A 22210-nucleotide genomic window follows, 5' to 3' on the forward strand; every position below is an offset into this window, starting at 1 on the left:
GCAACTCTTCAAAATAGGGCAGCAATCGATTATCTATTGCTTGCTCATGGACATGGATGTGAAGAGTTTGAGGGAATGTGCTGCATGAATCTCTCGGATCATTCAAGATCAATTCATGAAAGTATTCAAAATATAAAAGACAGTATAAAGAAACTAGGCGAAATCACTGGGTCATGGATTGATGATGTGGCAGGATTTTTTGATCTTTCTCCCTTATGGAGAGGGTTTTTTAAAAATGGGATTTTATATTTTAATAATACTCTTAGTCCTCATGCTCATCGTCCCATGCATCTTTTTGTGTGTGCGACGTGTCATGAGTCAAGTTGCCAAAGAAGTCTTCTTGGTGCAAACAGAAGGGGGAGATGTGGGATCTCAGCACATCGTTCCCGATGTCCAGAGATGCCAGGAGAACCCTTGGGGGGGTCTCGAAAATCCTGGAATGTTGCCAAGAGTGTTTGGTGGCTTGATTTTGATCCATCTACAGAAGTAACAAGAGTTTGAGGACATGAGAATCACTTTAGAGTGAAGGGTGTAAAAGGGACACATTTAGAGGGTGAAATATAGACTTTAAGGTTTTTGGTACAGGGGGGTTATGGAGACAAGATGGAGGGATCAGGGCGTGTCTCATCCTTCTTCTTTCTTCTTCTTGTCCTCTATCTCCTGTGGTGATGTTGGCACTTGGGGATTGGTTTATGGTGCAAGTGCACTTGCTAACAAGGGTGAAAAGTATTGGAAAATAAAGGTAAATATTATGTACATAGATTTTAGTATAAAAAGACATGACCGCCCATGGGTGGTCAGAGAGTGCCTGTGGTTGTCTTGCAGATCAGACCTCTGTTGGGCAGACAGAAAATTTTGTAGATAAGAAACAATAAACAATCTGAAGACCGAAAAGCTGAAGAGTCCAGACTCGTCCTTTGAAACGCGTGCCACCCAAGAACCACTCTACCCGTGTCGGGGCAGAGACAGACAGCCGAACCCGACAGGCGGGCACTCGCTCGGGAGCCGCGCCCACTGCTGCCACCATATATGGGAGAGATCCCTCCCTGCGGGAGGCAGGGCGAGCCCAGGGGGCGGGAGCGGCACCGCCCCCGAGGGGAGGAGCGGGGCCGAAGCCGAACAAAACAGCAGGGGAAACCGGAAGTTTATTGGCAGTCGACTTCTGACTCTGAAGGGAACCACAGCTCCCCAGACCGCCCTGCGGAGCCGACCGAGTCCAGCAGCGACTCGGAAGCAGAGAAAACAGAATCAATGCGGTTTCGGATGAAACCAAATAAAACTTTTAACACAGTCGGGAACCAGCCCCAATACGAACTCACCGATTGGGGTAAAATCAAAATCGAATGCGCGGGATGGGCACCCGCAGCGTCGGTGCATGCCTTCCTGGTGAGAATTACAGGACCCCAGGGGAACCAGCAAAGAACGTATACTCCCGTTAATACTAAAGACATTCAGACAATCGTAAAAGCTATTTCAGAAAAAGGAATTAACTCAGGGGTGGTTTCCACTCTCGTGGATGGTCTTTTTAGCAATGATGATTTACTCCCTTTTGATATAGTGCAAATAAGCCGTATGCTTTTCGATGGGGCGGGTTTGATAATATTTAAACAGGAATGGACGGACCAATGTGCAACCATGCTCGCTCAGACAGCGGGGGAAGGGCAGCCACTCCACGGGTCGAGTTTATCTAGGTTGTTGGGGAAGCATGACGAAGTAGCCACGCCCCAGCAACAAGCTGCGCAGCTTCGGATTGAGGAAGTCAGGGCGACTTCCCGGGCGGCCAGAGAAGCTATACGCGCCGCATCCAGGGTGGTGGCCAAACCGACACCATGGTCGACCATCAAACAGGGGGAGAGTGAAGGCTTTACACGATTTGTCGACCGCCTTCAGGCTGCGGTGGACTCTTCTAATTTACCCGCTGTCGCAAAAGGCCCGGTGGTAGCCGACTGCCTTCGGCAGCAATGTAACACCGTAACCAAAGATATATTGCGTTCCCTGCCGGCCGGGGCCAGCCTGGCTGACATGATTAAGCATGTTGTGAGGGAAGAGCAGCTGACCCCACTTCAAGCAGCCGTCCACACCCTAACCAGTTGTGATGGCCTGCTTCAGATGTGGTCAGTCAGGTCATGTCGCGGCAAGCTGACCCCAGCCGGCACAGCTTCCCCAGAGCAGTTGGGCCCAACAAAGTGATCAAAAGCACACAGAAAGGGAGAAACATGACCTACCCCAAAGCCTTGCCCACAAGGGTCACCGACGTCCCGACTGGCGATGAGGAAGCCTTCCAGATAGGCCGCTCAGCCAGGTCAGGCTCGGACCCAATCCTTCGCATGTTAGAAGCTACCTTTCTATCCCTGAATGAATCTAACCCTAACCTAACCAACTCCTGCTGGCTTTGCTACGATGTTAAACCCCCCTTTTACGAAGGAGTCGCTTTAGATACCCCCTTCAGCTATTCCACAGCCGACGCCCCTCGCCAGTGCAGATGGGACACACCCTGCAAAGGAATTACCCTGAGTCAAGTCACAGGTCAGGGCAGATGCTTTGGCAATGCAACCCTAGCTAAGCGGAAAGGCGACGTCTGCACCGAAGTAGTTGAGCCCGACAGGAAGAATAATAAGTGGGTAGTCCCATCCGCATCTGGGATGTGGGTTTGCCAGAGATCTGGAGTGAGTCCCTGCGTGTTTCCTGCCAAATTCGATAACTCTAACGACTTTTGTGTTCAAGTTCTGATCGTCCCTAGGGTCCTGTACCACTCAGACGAAGAGGTGTACCACCTTTTCGAAGCAAACAGCCGGCTCCACAAGAGAGAAATATTAACAGGTATAACTATCGCAATGCTGCTCGGCCTAGGGGCGGCTGGAACGGCAACAGGTGTCTCAGCCCTAGCAACTCAACACCAAGGACTGTCCCAGCTGCAGATGACCATCGATGAGGACCTGCAGAGGATCGAGAAATCCATTTCCTTTCTAGAAAAGTCAGTCTCCTCGCTCTCAGAAGTGGTCCTGCAGAACAGGCGAGGACTGGATCTCCTGCTCATGCAGCAAGGAGGCCTGTGTGCCGCCTTGAAAGAGGAATGTTGTTTCTACGCTGACCACACAGGAGTCGTTAGAGACTCCATGGCAGAACTCCGAAACAGACTGGCTCAGAGACAGAAAGACAGGGAAGCCCAACAGGGCTGGTTCGAATCCTGGTTCAATCGATCACCATGGCTAACCACCCTAATTTCTACCCTAATAGGTCCATTGGCAATGCTGCTTTTAGCTATTACCTTCGGGCCATGCCTGCTGAACAAGCTAGTCTCATTCGTTCAGGCCCGCCTAGAACGGGCTAGCATCCTGTTCGTGGGACAGCAACAATTACTGTGAATTCAACAGGGAACACTGCCAGTCACGAGAGACTTGCCTGGCAGAAACTTACTCAGGTTTCCCAAGACCCTTTTCCCTAGTCAGATCTCAACCTCCTACCTCATTTCAGTGCCTATGTATAGGACTACCTCGTTCATTTGTGAAAGAGGGGGGGGAAGTGTGGTAGGTAAGGGACAGGCGTTCGGAAGATTTCGGGCTGTGACGGAAAATTACAGGACTCCTTCTGCCCCTCTCCCCAGAGATAAGGATCACCCTTGGAATGTAGCCAAACATGTAGCCCCCCTAACCTATAGATGCCAGTAACTTTCCACTCCATACTAACCCTAGAAAGTATAGCCAAACCCCTTTCTGACGTAGAGAAACCCCTTAGTCCATAAAACCCCTTGAGACAGAAGAATAAATCGCCTTTAACCGTCCACCACATTGGTGCTAGCGTCCGTTACTGGCCCGAGAGGTCCCGGAAGGGGATTGCCGTGCTGAACTCCGAAACTAGGTCGCCGCTACCTTCCCAAGAAGGCAACAGTTTTCATAATGCTCTTTAGTTCTCTGAAATGTACTCCGTTTATCCAAGGTATGCCATTCAAAATATATTTTTCCTTATTTTTCCTTTCAAGATACAGTAATTACCTAGAAAATAATCTCTACTTTCTTTGTCATTTAGCTAACAAAGTTTGTCAGGCAGTTAGGGATCAGAGCCATCAACCCTATGTGTCTCTTGGGCTTGGGAACAGCCTATCCCTTGCTGGTGTGAAATTTTAGGTTAAACTAGCCAGTCAGTGAGGAAACTAAGATATTGCTAACCTTTTATTTCTTTTTCCACTACATGGTACTTGTAAAAGCCTGACGATGCTTTAGTGTCCTCTGCCACTCTATAGCCTGTGGGGTTTTGTTGTGTTTTAATTTGCATCATCTTTGGGTCCTGTCCTCAAATGCATCCATATGTTTTGCTCCCTACACAAAAAGACTTTTGTCATGGATATGCCCTAACATTCAGACATAGTGCCTGAGTCTTTAGCTTCTTTGGTAATTTATTCTCAAATTGAATAGTCCTGAGGAGCCCTAAATATTTTAAAATAATGTTATTAAACCTGTTACTCAGAAGAAAGTCAAGAGTTTTTGCTTACAGGGGTTTTACTGCTTGAGGAAAGGGTCATTTATCTGGAGAGTATTGTTCACACTCCAGATTCTGGATTAGTTGTAATAGTTTGTGTCAATTAAAATCCTTTTCGAAGGAAGGATAAACAAACTGTATTATTCACTTTTCTCAGAGCAATCAGCAATAAAAATATGATACAGTAGTGAGACAGAGTGGAAATTTTCCAGAGTAGAAATCCATTTTGATTTAGGTGAAATGTACATCTTAGAATTTAGTCTGTAGCTTGTAAACATAGCTGTTTGGTCTGACTGCCTGTTCTCGCAAAAAACCTATGCTCTAAGAAACTGCTTCGGCCAAAAGACAGATAAAGAAGGGCCTCTTGAACTCTGAAACAGACGGAGAGGCTGCAGGAGACAGGGCAGGATGACCCAGGAGTTCTTTCTGTACTTTCTGATAAAAAAAACTAACTGCAAGTGTAACGCAAAATCAGTAAAATGAATATTTATGAACCTGTTGTGAAATTCCATGCATATGGATTAGTAAGGAAGATAAAAAGAGATCTGGAGTTCCCAGATGCATGCATGTCTTTTTGAGGGGACCGATGCCCACATGCGCGCAGCACTGTAATAAACATACCAGCTTTACAACTTTGACAAAAGTTGCGGAGTTTGTTTTTTTTTTCCGCAATTCAGTAGTCCCTCCCGTGACGGTGTTCACAGGGGTTTTCAGATGAGGGAAGAAACGAGGATTTGACTCCATGTTTCAGAAGGCTTGATTTATTATTTTATGATATATGTTACATTAAAACAATACTAAAAGAATAGAAGAAAAAGTTTCTTCAGAAGGCTTAGCTAAGAATAGAAAGGAAAGAATGATAACAAAGGCAGCTGTCTCAGACTCTCTGTCCAAGCCAGCTGGGCTGTGATTGGCCATTAATGTTAAACATCCAAGATGGGCCAATCAAAGATCCACCTGTTGCATTCCACAGCAGCAGATAATCAATGTTTACATTTTGTTCCTGAGGCCTCTCAGCTTCTCAGGAGGAAAAATCCTAAGGAAAGGATTTTTCATTAAAAGATGTCTGCGACACCCTTCTTTCACCCATCAGTGACCAAGTGACCTTTTGTTACTGGACTTTTATTTCAGTCACCTTTTGGAAGTAGCCGTTACTCAGACATTGTTGAACAGTCCCTGTGATGGTGGGTCCTGGCTTGTGGCCATGGTTCCTGATACATTGTTATGGTTATAATAATGGTCAACACACAAGTACTTCATTTTGTGTGTGAGTAGTTCCTCTAAGTCATTGCTATCTTAAAGAACAATGATAAATAGATTACTTCCATGCATTAGAAAGCTGCACAATTCAACATGTATGCTTGCCCCTTTTGCTTTCCAGATGCTTGCTGCAAAAATATTCCATGTTCTGCAGTTGCAGATTCATGCAGATCCTTACTGATTCTATGATCTCTTCCAGGTCCTACTGGAAAGAGTGGGTTTGGTTGTTGTTTTTCTAGGATTATAGAAATTGAGTCAGCAAGGATTTTAAGTATGTGCTTGAATGCAGTTGCATTTGGTAGAGCCATTTGCCTTCTTACATTTGGCAGTGTCCTCGAGTGTCTTTTGATGCAGTCTTAGAGCTGACTGGGAACTGTAGGACTCTGGTCTCCCTATATTTCATGATGACTGTATTGCTCCACACTGTTGGCTCTTTAGAAACTGCCTGACTGATTATTCCTACTTAACAGGGCCATTGCTTGTTTGCCAGTGGCAGTTCCTTTGAGCTGGTGACTCTGAAACATGAAAGAACCTTCAAACTGGGCCAAGGAAACAATGCTTATATTTTTCCAGATAATAAATAAAAATATCTTCTCTTAAACTTTAAGTCTAAGCTATTAGCATGTCTTCTCATGTTCCCTTGCTATACAGAGGCACAGTCAGTGAAGCAGCATAAAGAGGTATTCCAGCATTATAAGCTGAGAACTTGACACGGGCAGTCTCTTGGTGATCCTCCAGTTAGCCCTCACCTCCTGGCCTATGCCAAGAGTGGCTGCCCCCTATCCGCCCCTTGAGCTGGTCTGGGTGGCAGTAGAGCAGGGCTGCCTAATTCCCTGAGGAAGCAAAGCTGCTCTGTGCGGCTGCTGATAGGAATCCCGAGTCGAGGAAGCCAGAACAAAGGAGATAAGAGGGGCCACTTGTATAAGTTCTCAAGAAGGTTTAATCTCCAAGAGGGTCCAGGAACAAGTCACAGAGCTCCAACTGGGTAACAGCAACTTAAGAACAGGGGAGGGTACTACAGGAGAATAACCAATAGTAGAACATCAGGGGAGGAACGTAGGGCGGGGATCAGATTCTAGGTAACTAATAGGGGATGACACGGGAGGGGATCAGGCTTGGCACACCAATGGAACTTCGAGGGAAGAGTGATAGACAAGGAAGGTTCTAGAGAAAGGGATGGGGTTACATTTGATGAACAAGGGAAGAGGGCAGTACTTCCAGGATTGGCAGGGAAGGGTCTGGAAATCAGGGAGGCGCAAGGGAGATTGACATGGGGACTGACATAAGATTAGGCGGGAAAATAGTAGTAAACAACTTCAGGGCAAAACCATTGGGGAAACCGAACGGGGTACATGGACCAAACCATTATAAACTCACAATAAGCAACACCTTAAGATTACAACAGAAAAACAATCTACCACAAGAACTCAAATCAGAAGCATGAATGAAAGCAAAATCACTTAAGGATGGATGTTAGGCATGTGCTACATATGTGACGTGCACAGTGAGCTCACTCAACTGGATATTTCTAAGAAAACAAAAGGGTGTTATTAAAGGCTTTGAGAGCTGCTGCATTATGGGTTCCTCTGCTTATTTTTGCAAGGAAGGAGATAATAAGTGTTAATATGCACTTCTTGATGTTATGTCTGCACAAGCGAGGGTAGAAAAAAAGCACTAGAGATATTTCTCTGCCGCCCCTTTTCTCTCCCTTTCCTCCCTGAGCTGCTAAGCTCCAACTGATGCCTTTTCCTTGGTCCTAAAAATTAACAGCCAGACACGGTTAAGGCATAAAAGGTTTTTACCGTGGTATTTAATAAGGATCCTTATGGTGCACCACTTCGTTGAGGTGGAATGCACTGAAACGCACATACACTCGATAGATCGCATATACAATTTTATAGACTTTACAAATCAGCATATCTAACAAAGATGCCTCAATGAGAGGCTTGAATGAATAGCGTGATATCCTCCCATCCTGAGGAATTCCCCCCTGGATGGGTGAAATCTTTAGTTTACAGGATGTCTTCTATAGAGGACCTTGGTTTCTCAAGATAATGTAGGGCTTTCTGGCCTCCAACTGCAAGGCATCTAGGATATTTGGTCTCCTGGACTAACAGAATACTAGGACTATGCTAAATTATCAGATTTAAGGAATTACAAGTATGCATGCTTAGAGTACTGAGGATACATAAAAGCTATATAAAAGAAAAGGCAAAAAAATATCTTGGCATCACAATGCCTTGTCAAAAGCCACCTATTAAGGTAAATGACTAGCACACATGGTAATAGTTTTCCAAATGTGTAAAAAGCTATGGGAAGATTTTTTTTAAATAACATTCTAGATGATGCACAGCTTCTCGGCTGCAGGCTGCATATTTAAAAATTATGTGGCCCTAATTGGAAATAATTTTATTGTAGGTGTGCCTCTTGCTGTGGTCCTCAGCAGTGTTCAACATATTAGTGATAAGGTTTTCCTAGAGGCTGCTAAGGTAAGTGTGGAAGCAGAGTAGGCTATGACTCCTGACATAATGGTGTGTTACAAGTACATATTATAATATTGGCTTTTCACAAATATTAGAATGAATTCTATATGTATAATGTTAAAGTAACTTTGCTATAATTTTTTTATTTCTGTTGTTAAATAAACTTAGACATAGTAGTGTATGCTGATATAGTATGCTTGTGTTAAACTGCCTGGTGATTGGGATAATATTCAATGAACATAGGATGATGACCTTTGCCAAACTATCAGTACTTACTGTCTGGACAAAAGCCAAAACTGGAGATGATAACAAGAACAGACTAAAACCACCGCCAAGAAAAAAGGTGGACCCGAGGAGGAGACATGCTAAACAATTCTTGGAACATGTAAACTAGTTTGGGGAAAAGTTTTAATATATATATTATTGTTTATGAATATGCAGTAGACTGATGCAATAGAAAGGGTATTTAAAAGGCGTCTCCAAAATAGGAGGTGTGCTCTTGGCAGAATGCCAAGCACCCGGCCATATATATCTCTGCTTTATTGTCTTTGTCTCCTATTGTCCTTTATTAAACTTTGAAATTTTTCCAGGAGAGTGAACCTCGTTTTTCACACTTGGGCGCTTTGTCCAGGATGTAATACCTTGCCTCCGAAGATCCCTGGAGATTCTGAGCAGGGAAGGCAGGCCCTGCCGAGTTCAGCGGCCTCACTTCGTTTCTTCTGGTGTGCATCGGCAGTTGCAGGTCACCACCCCATGGACAAAAAGAGACACATAAAGCAAAGGAAAGGGAAAAGGCTCCCTAAGAACCACGGTAGCTAGCCCCACAATTCTTGTGCATGAAGACCTGAAGAAGAAGATAGGATTACAAGTATTTTTTGGGGGGCAGATACGGGGGATGAATGGTGTGTGAGTGAGACATGGGCTGGCTATTCCAGACCTGCAAAGTGATTGTAGAGTTTCTGAGGGCTGCAGTTCTGAGTTTTTTGTGAGAAAACCGGCCAGCGAGGAAATGAAGCGAGACATAAGAAGAGTGAAAGATCCACTGGGGTGACTGGGACTGGGTCTCAGGTTGGACCCCTTGGAGAAAGGGAGCCGAGGGTTTCCTAGCACAATCCACTAGTAAATGGGATAAAAGGGAGGGCCGTCTAAAAAAGTTGCCAGATTGAGGGATTGGGACACACAGGGGGCTATGGGAAGTGTGGGATACAATACCCAAGAGAATCTGGGGTTGGCCAACAACATTTGAGATTTTACAATACCTGTGGATGGATATTAACAAGTGACTTGAAAATAAAAGGTATCTTATTGTTGTCTTGTTGTGAGCGAAAATGAGTGAGAGAGACATATTAAAAAAATAAAAATGAGTGAGTATGAATGAATGAAAGTATATGTGTCATGGTTTGACATTGGCACAATGCCAGTGCCCCCATGAAGATACCTTCTCCCTGGTTTCTGCTGTGAGATGTGACCAGGAATAAGCAAAGCAGGCTCCTACTTAGGGAAAAAAGAACCAGAACTTTATTAACTACTCTACAACTACAGATAAAAAGGAACACACACACAGGGAAAATGAAAACCTCACAAATGCATTTCCTCCTCCCCCCACCAAATTTCCAACACAATACATCTATTCCTCAAATCACCAACTCTCGGTCCAGCACCACCTTTTAGACAATCAATCCTCAGTTCATCAAGAGGAGAGGAGTCTTTCTTGTGCCATGGGCTTCCCCTGGAAACACAGTCGAAGCCTCGTGTGTTTCTGTGTCACTCGTGGCACCGACCGGAGTACATCTGCCGTCGTGACCTCTTCCTTTCATGTCCAGTGGTCTCACCACTGAACACGGACCAGAGCTGCTTCTAGGGTTGTCTTTTAAGGATGCTCTGTCCCGATCCAAAAAAGGCACAGTCTCCTCCTTTGGGACACCTGTCCCCACAATCTCTCCTTTGGGACACCTGTTTCCCCCATATTTTTTCACCCCCTGGGGCCGAGGGGCACCAACACTGAACCCTCTTGGTTCTGAGGCCATTGCCTCCCCCTAGAATGCAGTCTCTGTGTCTCAAGGAACATGGGTCTGTCCATGGCTGTACAAAAAGAGTCCAGCAAAAGCCACTCCATCATCTCTTCCCACTAGGATTCTTCTCTACTCTTCTACTATCTCTCGCTCACCCAGACCTCTCTCACACTTGCACATTTCCTTCCTCATCTTCCACTCTATCTTCCAGGAGAGGTCAATGATCTGTAAAGTTCTCATTCTCCAAAAAGGGGTTAAAAGCTCCTACAAGTGGCTGGCTGAACCCCCCCCTTCTTCTCCTTCCCAGCCGTGCTGCCGGCACAGGCCCATGTTTATCAAGCTTCAAGGTTACAGTCCCAGGCAGCGGCTCTCTTTCTCTCTCTCTCTCTGTGTCTCTCAGGGGGGGCTGCCCGATGGCTCCCGGTGTCTCCCTCTCTCTCTTCCACCCTTCCACCCCCGGGGTCAGGCCTACCTCTCTCGGCCACATGGCTTTCCCCTCCCCCTGCCCAGCCAGCAGCTGGGCCGGGGGAGAGACCCGAACTCTTTCCCGCCGGAAACCCAAGAGGACCCTCCCCGGGGAGAGCTCTGCTTTTAACCCCATGTTCTCAGAGGCGTGTCCATGTCCCAATGGCCAGGTTAAATGCCAATATTAAAGCCTGAATATCCATTGGCCAAAAACACAGCATCCCAAAAAACACATTTCCTGTCAAACCACCACATTATGTAATATGGATTGTTGATTTAAAGTTTATTTTCTGGAGGGAAGTGGATTGTATTATATTATTGGAGAGGAAGGATTTTCTGTGCTGTGAAGTGTGGGAGGTGTTCAAGTTGTCGGAGGAGTGGGTTGGAGCAGGGAAACAGAGGCCAGGGACGAACAAGTAAAATCCTGGAAAAATGGGACAAGGAACCAGTAAGTTGGGTTCAAGGAAAAAAAGGAGTAAAAAGGTGCCAGCAGACAGAGCCCAAGATAGTCTCCTGGGGATTAAGCTAGCTGACTGGGATATTGATCCTTGTACAAAGGAAAGGATAAACTGAAGATGATTCAGTATTGTATGATAGAATGGACAAAAAAGGAAATAAGACCCAACCACATCTATTGGCCAAGATACAGGTCTCTTGAAGCTTGGATTTGCCAAGCCTTAAATTTATTTGTAAATTCAAAAGAACCATTTGATCCAGAAGAAAAAGAATCAGCCTCTTGTTGGACAGGAGACACAGGATCCCTGAGGGTAAAAGTTTTTAAGATATCAAAAACCCCAGAGACAGAGCAAGCAGAGGAAAAGAAAGAAAAGGGCTGGGAACCCCTGGAAATATTACCTCCCCAGTCTGTGCCCAGAGCTCCAGCTCTTCTGCCTGTGCCAGGAGCTCTCCCTCCTCCCATGATGAGGGCCCTGCCTCCCCCGTCCGTGCTGGGAGCCTTCATTCCCACACCCGCCTCTGCCCCATTGGCAGTTTCAGATTCACTGCTGACTCTCACCCCTGCCTCTGCCCCATTGGTGGTCTCGGCTTCACTGCCGACCCCCGCCCTTGCCTCTGTTCCCTCGGAGATACCGGCTCCCGCTGTCCAAATGAAACCCCTTCCTAACAGAGGGGCACCATACCAAAATACTAGGAGCTCAGTTAAAACCCAAAAGCAACTTGACAATCCCTCTCCTATCACTACTCCAAAACAAGGGAAAAGGGTTATAAAGATTGAAGAACAAAAAGGTCGGGATCAAGAGGTTAGTTTATTCCCATTACAAGAAGCACCTATGGGAAGGGTCCAAGGAGGAACAAGATTTGTAAATGCCCCCCTGACTTCTTCAGAAGTCAGAAATTTTAAAAAAGAAATTAAAGGATTATTGGAAGATCCCATAGGTACAGCTGAACATTTAGATCAATTCTTAGGTCCCAACATTTTTACTTGGGAAGAAATTCAGTCAATAATGAAAATAATATTTTCCCAAGAGGAGATGCAGATGATTAGAGCTGCTGGAATGAGAATTTGGGAGAGAGAGAATCAACAAGGTCCACCAGAGGACCAGAAAATGCCAATAACATCTAACTGGAAGCAAAATGAAGAGGTGGGGCAAGGACATAGGAATGATTATTGTAATCTGATAATCAGAGCAATAAAAGAGGCGGCACCCTGAGGGCAAAATGTCAGAAAAGATTTTGAGGGACAGCAAGGAAAGGAAGAAATCCCAACTGAGTGGTTAGAGAGGCTCCAAAAGCATATGAAACAGTACTCTGGTCTGGAATAGACCCTGATACCATAGCGGGGCAAGCCCTATTGAGGGTTAATTTTGTCACTCATGCCCAGCCAGATATTAGAAAAAAACTGGAAAAGATGGAGGACTGGCATAATAAATCACTAAATGAACTATTAAAAGAAGCTCAAATGGTTTATATACTGAGAGATGAAGAAAAAGCCAAAGTGGAAGCAAAAGTAATGATAGCCACTATGTGACAGAGTAACTTCCAGAGGAATCTGAAGCCCCGAGGTACCACTCCCAAAAATTTAGGTTTTTGAGACAGGGAAAAGGGAAGAAACAGAGCCCCAGCATGATCAAAATCCCAGAAGCAATCTAAAAATGCCTATTTCTATTGTGTGGAAGTGGGACAATATAAGAGGGAATGCCCTCACCTAAAAAAGGACCTGAAAATATTCCAAGAGATACACCCAGAACAAGAATAGGGAGGTCATGGGCTCTATTTTCTGGGGGATAAGTACCAGCTGGAGCCTTTTATAACTTTAAAAGTAGGCCCCCAAGAGGAGGTATTAGAATTTGTAGTTGATACTAGTGAAGAGAGAACTTGTGTAGTAAATATTCCAAGGGGATGTGATGTCAGTAATCACACTATGAAGGTAACAGGAGCAAAAGGAGAAGGGTTTAAAGTTCCTGTCACTAAAATATAGTAATTGAAGGGGAAACCAGAATAGGGATGGGACATGTCTTATTAGTTCCTGGAGCTGGTAGCAACTTATTGGGGAGAGACTTAGAGGTGCAGTTAGGAATAGGAGTCATACCAGAAGAAGGGAAGAAGACAGCAAAAGTGTTGAAACTTGGCCAAGAAGATGAAATAAAGATTAACAAAAAGGTTTGGGCTGGGGAAGGAAACGGGGGGACGGGACGGGACTGAATATTGACCCCATAAGGGTCATGATTGAGAGAGAAGAATGTCCCATACGTGTTTGTCAGTACCCTATATCCTTAGAAGGAAGAGAAAGCTTAAAGCCAGTAATAGAAGAATTGATAAAGGATGGGACACTGGAACCTTGTATGTCTCCTCATAATACCCCTATTCTCCCAGTAAAGAAGTCTGATGGGAATTATAGATTAGTTCAAGACTTAAGGGAAATTAACAAGAGAACTCGGACCTGTTACCCAGTGGTACCCAATCCCTATACTCTTTTAAGTAAAGTCACACCCCAGCATCAGTGGTTTAGTGTAGTGGATCTTAAGGATGCTTTTTGGGCTTGCCCATTAGCAGGGGAAAGCTGAAATATTTTCGCCTTTGAATGGCAGGATACTGAGAGAAAGCAGCAACTAAGATGGACAAAATTACCACAGGGATTTATTGAGTCTTCAAACCTATTTGGACAAGCTTTAGAAGAAATATTACAAACTTTCCCCACCCCTCCTGGAATACAAATTACCCAATACATGGAAGATCTTTTATTATCAGGGGAAGCTGAAGTAAAGGAGGCTACTATAAAACTTTTGACTTTTCTTCGAGAAAAAGGATTAAGAGTATAGAAAGGGAAACTACAATTTGTGGAATCAAGTAAAATATCTTGGTCACTTAATAAGCAAAGGTAGATGAAAGCTAAATCCTGAGAAGATTGCAGGGATTTTATCTCTTCCCCCTCTCTCTACAAAGAAGAAAGTTCGAAGGCTGCTTGTATTATTGGGATATTGTAGACTATGGATTGAAGGGTATACACAGGCAGTAAAAATTTTATATGAAAAATTGACAGAGGGAGATGATATAAAATGGACCAGGGAAGATGATAATAAATTAGAACAACTGAAGTTGAAACTAGCCTTGGTACCAGCTTTGAGCTTAGCTTCATTAGAAAAGCCCTTCCACCTGTATATAAATGTAGAAGGTGGAGTAGCTCATGGAGTTTGATTCAGGAATGGGGAGGAGTGAAGAGACCAGTAGTTTATTTATCAAAATTGTTGGATCCAGTGAGCCATGGCTGGCCAGTATGTATTCAAGCTATAGCAGCTACTGCTATTTTGGTAGAGGAGACCTGTAAAATTACTTTTGAAAGTAAACTAATTGTGTGTACACCTCATGCAGTTCGAAATGTGTTAAATCAAAAAGCTGAAAAATGGTTAACAGACTCTAGGATGTTAAAATATGAAGCAATATTGATAGACAGTGATGACTTAACACTAGAAGTAAACAAAAGTTTGAATCCAGCACAATTTTTATATCGGGAACCAAAAAGTAATTTAACACAAAATTGTTTAGACAAATTTTTGTTTAGACAAATTTACACAAAATTTAATCCAATACCAAACTAAAGTTTGGGAAGATCTAGTAGAACAAGCCCTTCCAGAAGGGGAAAGAATATATGTTGATGGTTCATCCAGATGCATACAAGGGAAAAAAATATCAGGATATGCCTTGGTTTATCACCAAAGGGGTATTGGGGACAGACAAAGGTGATACAGAGACTCCATCATCAGAAGGCATAAAAAGGCACTTTATTATTAGAAATCCACAGTTCTTATAGAAACAGCGGTGGACCTAAGACCTGACTGGCCTTTAGGAATCTTCTCTCACCTATTGGTCAAGAAGGGACAATTCCTTCTTGTAAACATCTTTGACAAACAGTGATTGACTGCAAGGTGCAGAGATTGAGGCAGTAATTGTTTTAATTCTTTCTTTGAGCTTTCTCACAGCTTCTCACAGCTTCCCAGGAAAATCCTGGGAGAGCTATGTCTCTCTCTGTTCAGAGGATATGTGATTACCACATTGGTTGATGGGCAAAAAATGCAGACGATTGAAAAAGGAAGATTACCTTCAAATTGGTCGGCTCAATCTTGTGTCTTATATGCTCTAAAAAGAGCACTGGAATATTTAGCACACAAGAAAGGAACCATATATACTGATTCAAAGTATGCTTTTGGGGTAGTACACACCTTTGGAAAAAATTGGGAAGAAAGGGGGTTACTAAATTCAATAGGAAAGGGACTGATACATGAAGGACTCATTTTAGAGGTTTTAGAGGCATTAAAATTGCCTGAAGAAATTGCTGTAGTACATGTTAAAGGACACCAAAGGGGAATGACCTCAGAAATACAAGGGAGTAATTTGGCAGATCAAGAGGCTAAAGATGCAGCAGAGAATGGGACCAAAGGGGGTTATGTTAATTTTGACCCCAGATAAGGAAGAATTGGAAGTTCCAAAGTTTAGTGAAGCAGAAGAAAAGGAATTAAGATAGGGGGAGAGAAAGATCAGTCTGGGAAATGGAAACTTCCTGATGGGAGACAGTTACTTAATAAGCCACTTACTCAGAAAATATTAGAAGACATGCATCAAAAAACTCATTGGAGCACTCAGGCTTTGTGTGATCACTTTTTAAGGAATTATGGGTGCATTGGAATTTTTGGATTGGGAAAACAAATAACTGAGAAATGTATAACATGCCAAAAGGTGAATAAAAAGGTAATGAGAAAAACAACATTAGGAGACCACGAGTTAGCTCTGCGACCATTTCAAAGTACCCAAGTGGACTTTACTGAACTTCCCCAAGTGCAGAGGTGGAAGCTTTTATTAGTAGTAATAGACCATTTAGCTCATTGGGTAGAAGCAGTTCCCACTGTCAGAGCTACAGCTAATGTGGTATGTAAAACCCTTTTGGAACAAATTATTCACAGGTATGGAATGGTTAATAGAATAGACTCAGATAGAGGAACACATTTTACATCATCAAGTTTACAGATAATAACTCAAGCCTTGGGAATAAAAAGGGAATTACATCCCCCATGGCATCCACAGAATTTGGGCGAGGTAGAAAGAATGAACCAGACTTTAAGGAGAACTTTAACAAAATTAATGATTTAAACCCAAATGTTGTGGATAAAATATTTACCTTTGGCTCTATTGAGGGTCCAAATACAACCCAGGTCAGACCTGGGAGTGTCACCCTATGAGATGATGTTCAGATTACCCTTTCTGACCACCCAACATGAAACTGCTGCTTATGAAGTAGGGGAAATGAGTGTTAGAAAATATGTCACCAGAATTGCAAAAACTCTTGAAAATTTGCAGTTGAAAGGGATAATCCCTCAAACCACACCTTTAGAATTTAAAATCCATAATATCCATCCAGGGGAATGAGTACTAGTGAAAACATGGAAAGAACAATCTTTAACTCCACAATGGGAAGGTCGTTTCAGGTACTACTGACAACTGAGGCAGCAATTTGAACCAGAGAAAGAGGTTGGATCCATGCCAGAAGAATCAAAGGACCTGTGATGGAACCTGAGGAGTGGACTATCACATCTAAACCGGCTGATACCAAATTGACTCTCAAGCAGACACTGGGTGGTAATGTTTTGGGAAGACGCAAGTGAACCAAGGAATGTACAAAGAATCACACCTAATTGGGAAATAAGGCCAAGCTTGCACCAGTGGTTTCAAGTGCTGCCTGGACAAGTCCTGAGACACCTCCAACACTCCCCTTGGGGAGAAATACTTCCAGTTCAAACAGGAGGATCACGACTGTTTCCATAAGAGAATTTTCATATTTTGGCCTTATCCTGTGACTTATACAAAGAAGAGGAAGAATTACAACTTCCATCAGTGCCATACCATATACCCAGTTTGATTCATCCCAATACTGGACATGCTAGCTGGGTTAAATGTAAATGTTTAAATTGTGGAAAAAATTGGTATTGTAGTTCACAAAATCAATGCTCTGGTTGCATGAAATGTCGAGCATCAAATCTATCCACTATCCAGATAGAACTCAGAACAACTGAAATAATTAGCAAAAAGGAAGTGACGAGGAAATAGAGGGCAGGACTGGGTTGGCTGCTGTACTCGCCACCAAGATCATATACACCTCACCTGCTATGGGCAGCAGCCCCATAGGCAGGGAAGGTGAGGATATAAGCCATACCGGACTTCTGTTATTCCTTTTTCTGTCACTCTTTTTTTTGTCTTTTCCCTTTTGGGATACCAGCAAAATCATGTCACAAATGCTACTGAAAGCTTTACATGGAAAAACCCTGAGGTTCCTTTTTTATTACACACACCCATGTCAACAGTCACTGTTATAACCCATCCAAATTAAGTACCTGTATGCATAACGGGAAAAAATATTGGATATTGGAAAACTTAGGAACAAGTGGTAATAGGTTGGGAAGTGAATGTCCAAAAGGGGAGAGATGGGTTTGTTTCACATTTACCCTTAGGGGTATAGTCCAAGATTTGGTAAAAGAACAGTGAGTAAACAAAAAGGCAAAGCCAGCACAGCAATCTAAGTCTGTATGAACCTCACATCAAGATTTGTATATGAAACTCAACCAGCAATTAGAAAAGGAAATAGATATCTGGAGATTTGGGAGAAACCTGTTCATAGAATTGGTGGAAAGAATAAGGAACTTATCATAACCAACTGTTGAGTCTGTGGAGGGGCTTTGATGACAGAGGAATGGCCATGGAAAGGCAGTAGCTTTGGTCTGTTTGAACTCCTTAAGTGGAACCGGACAATTATAAAGGGGGAAAACTGACCCAAAGGGTGGATTCTAAGTTCAGCAGTGATAGGAAAAGAATGTCTCTGATGCACTGGGAAAAATTTTCTTAGCGAAGCAGGAAATACTCCCTGTAAGATATATAAAGTCAGTAATGGAACTCTTACATGGTGGATCCCAGAAGAACCAACTCTGTATTGGACTCAGAAAAAAACAAAAGAAAAAATTGCAAGTATAATAACAAAATTAGACTTTTCCATTGTAACGATACAGGCAAGAATCCTCATTTTGGGATCCCAGAAATTTCCAAATTTTGGGGAAATATAAATCAACAGAAAAATTATTATTGGAAAGCACCAGATGGCTTATTTTGGATATGTGGGAAAAGAGCATACCCAAGACTCCCCTCCCAGTGGAAAGGGAGTTGTCCTCTGGGAATCATACAGTCAGGATTTTTTCTTTTTCCAGGACCAGATGCAGATCAATTAGGAGTACCAATTTATGAGGACCTAAAAAGAAATAAAAGGGAATTGATTGGAGGATTTCAAAAGTGGGGAGATGAGGAATGGCCTCCTGAATGCATATTGGAAACATATGGGCCAGCCACCTGGGCACAAGATGGGAGCTGGGGGTATCAAACCCCAATTTATATGCTAAATCATATTACAAGACTCCAAGAAGTTGTGGAGATAATACCAAACAGAACTGGTTGGGCACTGGAATTAATATCAAGTCAACAAAGTCAGACAAGAGCTGCAGTGTATTAAAATAGGTTGTCTTTAGACTATTTATTAGCTGAAGAAGGGGGTGTTTGTGGAAAATTTAATACATCACATTGTTGTTTGAAAATAGATGAAAATGGGGATGCCATCCTGGATATAGCCAAGAATATTAGAAAAATAGCCCATGTACCAGTCCAAGAGTGGGAACCAATGCTAAAAACTAGCTGGTGGGATAATGTATAGGGGATAGAAGGGTGGAATAAGCTAAGGGCAGAAGGCTTTTAACTCGTGAACTGGCAGACCTTGTTGAGAGGGCTTTAAACTAGGTCTGAAGGGGGAAGGGGATGCATCTTGGCTGTCTGGAAGCAGGCCCAAGGGTGATAAGCCTGAGTTAGGAGAGAAATCAGCAGCCCAGCTGAGGTGCATGTATACTAATGCATGCAGCATGGGTAACAAACAAGAAGAGCTGGAGGCCATGGTGCAACAGCAGAACTATGATGTAGTCACCATCACAGAAACATGGTGGGATGACTCATATAGTTGGAGCACTGCACTGGATGGCTACAAGCTCTTCAGAAGAGACAGGAAAGGGAGAAGAGGTGGAGGGGTGGCCCTTTATATTAAGGAGGCTTTTGATGCCATAGGTATTGAAACTTATGAAGATGGAGTTGAATGCCTATACATAAGAATTAAGGGGAAGGCCAACAAGGCTGACATCCTACTGGGAGTCTGTTATTGTCCACCCAACCAGGAAGAAGAGGTGGACAACTTATTCTATAAGCAGCTAGATACTGTTTCAGGATCATCAGTCCTTATTCTTGTAGGTGACTTCAACCTACCAGACATCTGCTGAGAACTTAATACAGCAGAAAAGAGGCAGTCCAGGAAATTTTTAGAGTGTATGGAGGACAACTTTTTGTCACAGCTGGTGGGTGGGCCCACCAGGGGAGGGACTATGTTAGACCTGCTGTTTTCAAATAGAGATGGACTGGTGGGAGATGTAGTGGTTGGAGGCCGCTTGGGGCCAAGTGATCATGAAATTATAGAGTTCTTGATATTTGGTGAAATGAGGAAAAACACCAATAAGACTCTTACACTGGACTTCTGGAGGGCAGACTTTGGCCTACTTTGGATATTTATTCAGAGAGTTCCTTGGGAAGCAGCCCTTAAAACTAAAGAAGTTCAGGAAAGATGAGCATGCTTCAAATCAGAGATCTTGAAGCCACAGGAACAGACTGTCTCTGTGTGCTGAAAGGTGAGTTGATGAGGTAAATGCCCAGCTTGGATGGGCAAGAAGGTTTTAAAGGAACTTAAGAATAAAAGGAGGATGTATCATCTTTGGAAGGAGGGTCAGGTCTCTCAGGAAGTATTTAAGGGGGTTGCTAGGGCATGTAGGAAAAAAAATAGGGAGGCCAAAGCTCAGTTTGAACTTAAAATGGCGACTTCTGTAAAGGATAATAAAATGTTTTTATAAATATATTAATGGTAAAAGGAAGGGTAAGACCAACCTTTGTTCTTTACTGGATGAGGGAGGGAACTTAGTAACTGCAGACGAGGAGAAGGCAGAAGTGCTTAATGCCTTCTTTGCCTCAGTCTTTAGTGGGAAGACAACTTGCCTTCAGGATAACTGTCCTCTTGGGTTGGTTGATGTTGCCAGGGAACAGAATGGTCCCCCCATTATCCAAGAGGAGGCAGTCAGAGAACAACTGAGATGCTTGGATATTCATAAATCTATGGGACCAGATGGGATCCATCCCAGGGTGATGAGAGAACTGGCAGATGAGCTTGCGAAGCCACTCTGCATCATTTAATAACAGTCTTGGCTCACTGGTGAGGTTCCAGATGACTGGAAGCTGGCCAATGTGACACCCATTCACAAAAAGGGTGGGAAGGAGGATCCTAGTAATTATAGACCGGTCAGCCTGACCTCAGTACCTGGCAAGATAATGGAGCAATTTATACTGAGTGTCATCATGCAGCATCTACAGGATGGCCAGGGTATCAGACCCAGACAGCATGGGTTTAGGAGGGGTAGGTTGTGTTTGACCAACCTGGTCTCCTTTTATGACCAGGTGACCTGCCTAGTGGATGCAGGAAAGGCTGTGGATGTTGTCTATTTGGACTTCAGCAAGGCCTTTGACACTGTCTCCCACAGCATACTCCTGGAAAAGCTGGCAGCCCACAGCTTGGACAGGAGCACTCTTTTCTGGGTTAAGAACTGTCTGGATGGCTGGGCCCAGAGGGTGGTGGTGAACGGTGCTGCATCCAGCTGGTGGCCAGTCACCAGTGGTGTCCGTCAGGGGTCTATGCTGGGGCCAGTTCTGTTCAATATTTTTATTGATGACATGGATGAGGGCATTGAGTGTTTCATTAGTAAATTTGCAGATGACACCAAGCTGGGAGCATGTGTCGATCTGTTGGAAGGTAGGATGGCTCTGCAGTGAGACCTGGGATGGTTGGATGGATGGGCAGAGTCTAACAAGATGACGTTTTATAAGTCCAAGTGCCGAGTCCTGCATTTTGGCCACAATAACCCCCTGCAGCATTATAGGCTGGGGACGGTGTGGCTTGACAGTGACCAGGCAGAAAGGGATCTGGGAGTACTGGTTGACAACTGGCTGAACATGAGCCAGCATTGTGCCCTGGTGGCCAAGAAGGCCAACGGCATCCTGGCCTGTATCAGGAATAGTGTAGCCAGCAGGAGCAGGGAGGTCATCCTTCCCCTGTACTCGGCACTGGTGAGGCTGCACCTCAAGTACTGTGTCCAGTTCTGGTCCCCTAAGTTCAGGAAGGACATTTGTGGAAGGGGCTAACAGCGGGCCTGTTAGCTAAAGGAGCGAGAAGAAGCTGATAAGGAGCTCTCTCCAAGGCTGTTACCAAGGAGACCGAGAGAAGTGAGGAACTGAAGGAAGATAAGGAGAGAACTTTGCGGCTGGATGAAGTATTTTTAGAAAGTTAGTTGAAGTCACTGTAACTTTTCACCAATAGCGTTATGTTGACTAATTTTGGCCAATAGTTAGGGTAGAAGAAGCATAAACAATTGGAAAGTGTATAAAAGGTCAGCCATGTTCAATAATAAAGAGTTGCCAACTGAGACTGCTTGTGGTCTCTGCTTTGTGTCGTGACCGCCTCGACAGCGACATCTGTTGATCGCCGACATGATAAGAACATAGTCGGTGGGGGCCCATACGGGGTCCTAGCAATTGGCAACCGTGATCCACTGGGACGTAGTGGGGGAGACAGCGTTGGTATAGCTGAGAGTGCCAGGTGGAAGCCACAGGGAGGTCCGGACCTGATTTTCTCCTATCAAGACACCTGGAAGTAGGTGAGCCACCAACTAGTAATAATAGGACATAATTTATCTAAAGAGGAAGAAAATGTTTTGGCTACATGGAAAGTTTTGTTAAGAAATAAGGGAATTAATACTTCAGACTATGCCCTTCGTAGTTTATTGCTGTGGGCTAAATCACAGGATTTTGGCACTGATCCCGACACAGCATTTAGTGTTAAGGCATGGGAAAAAGTCGGGGACAGACTGTGGGAAGTCATCCAAGCGG

The 22210-nt window shown here is 44.0% G+C and overlaps 1 pseudogene; it reads left to right on the forward strand.

The window, feature by feature from the left end:
- Positions 1 to 22210, forward strand: part of LOC118701483 (NAD-dependent malic enzyme, mitochondrial-like) — a 71549-nt pseudogene that overhangs the window by 38719 nt on the left and 10620 nt on the right.

This window comes from Molothrus ater, chromosome W (assembly GCF_012460135.2).
Source record: "Molothrus ater isolate BHLD 08-10-18 breed brown headed cowbird chromosome W, BPBGC_Mater_1.1, whole genome shotgun sequence".
NCBI classification, from domain to species: Eukaryota; Metazoa; Chordata; class Aves; order Passeriformes; family Icteridae; genus Molothrus; species Molothrus ater.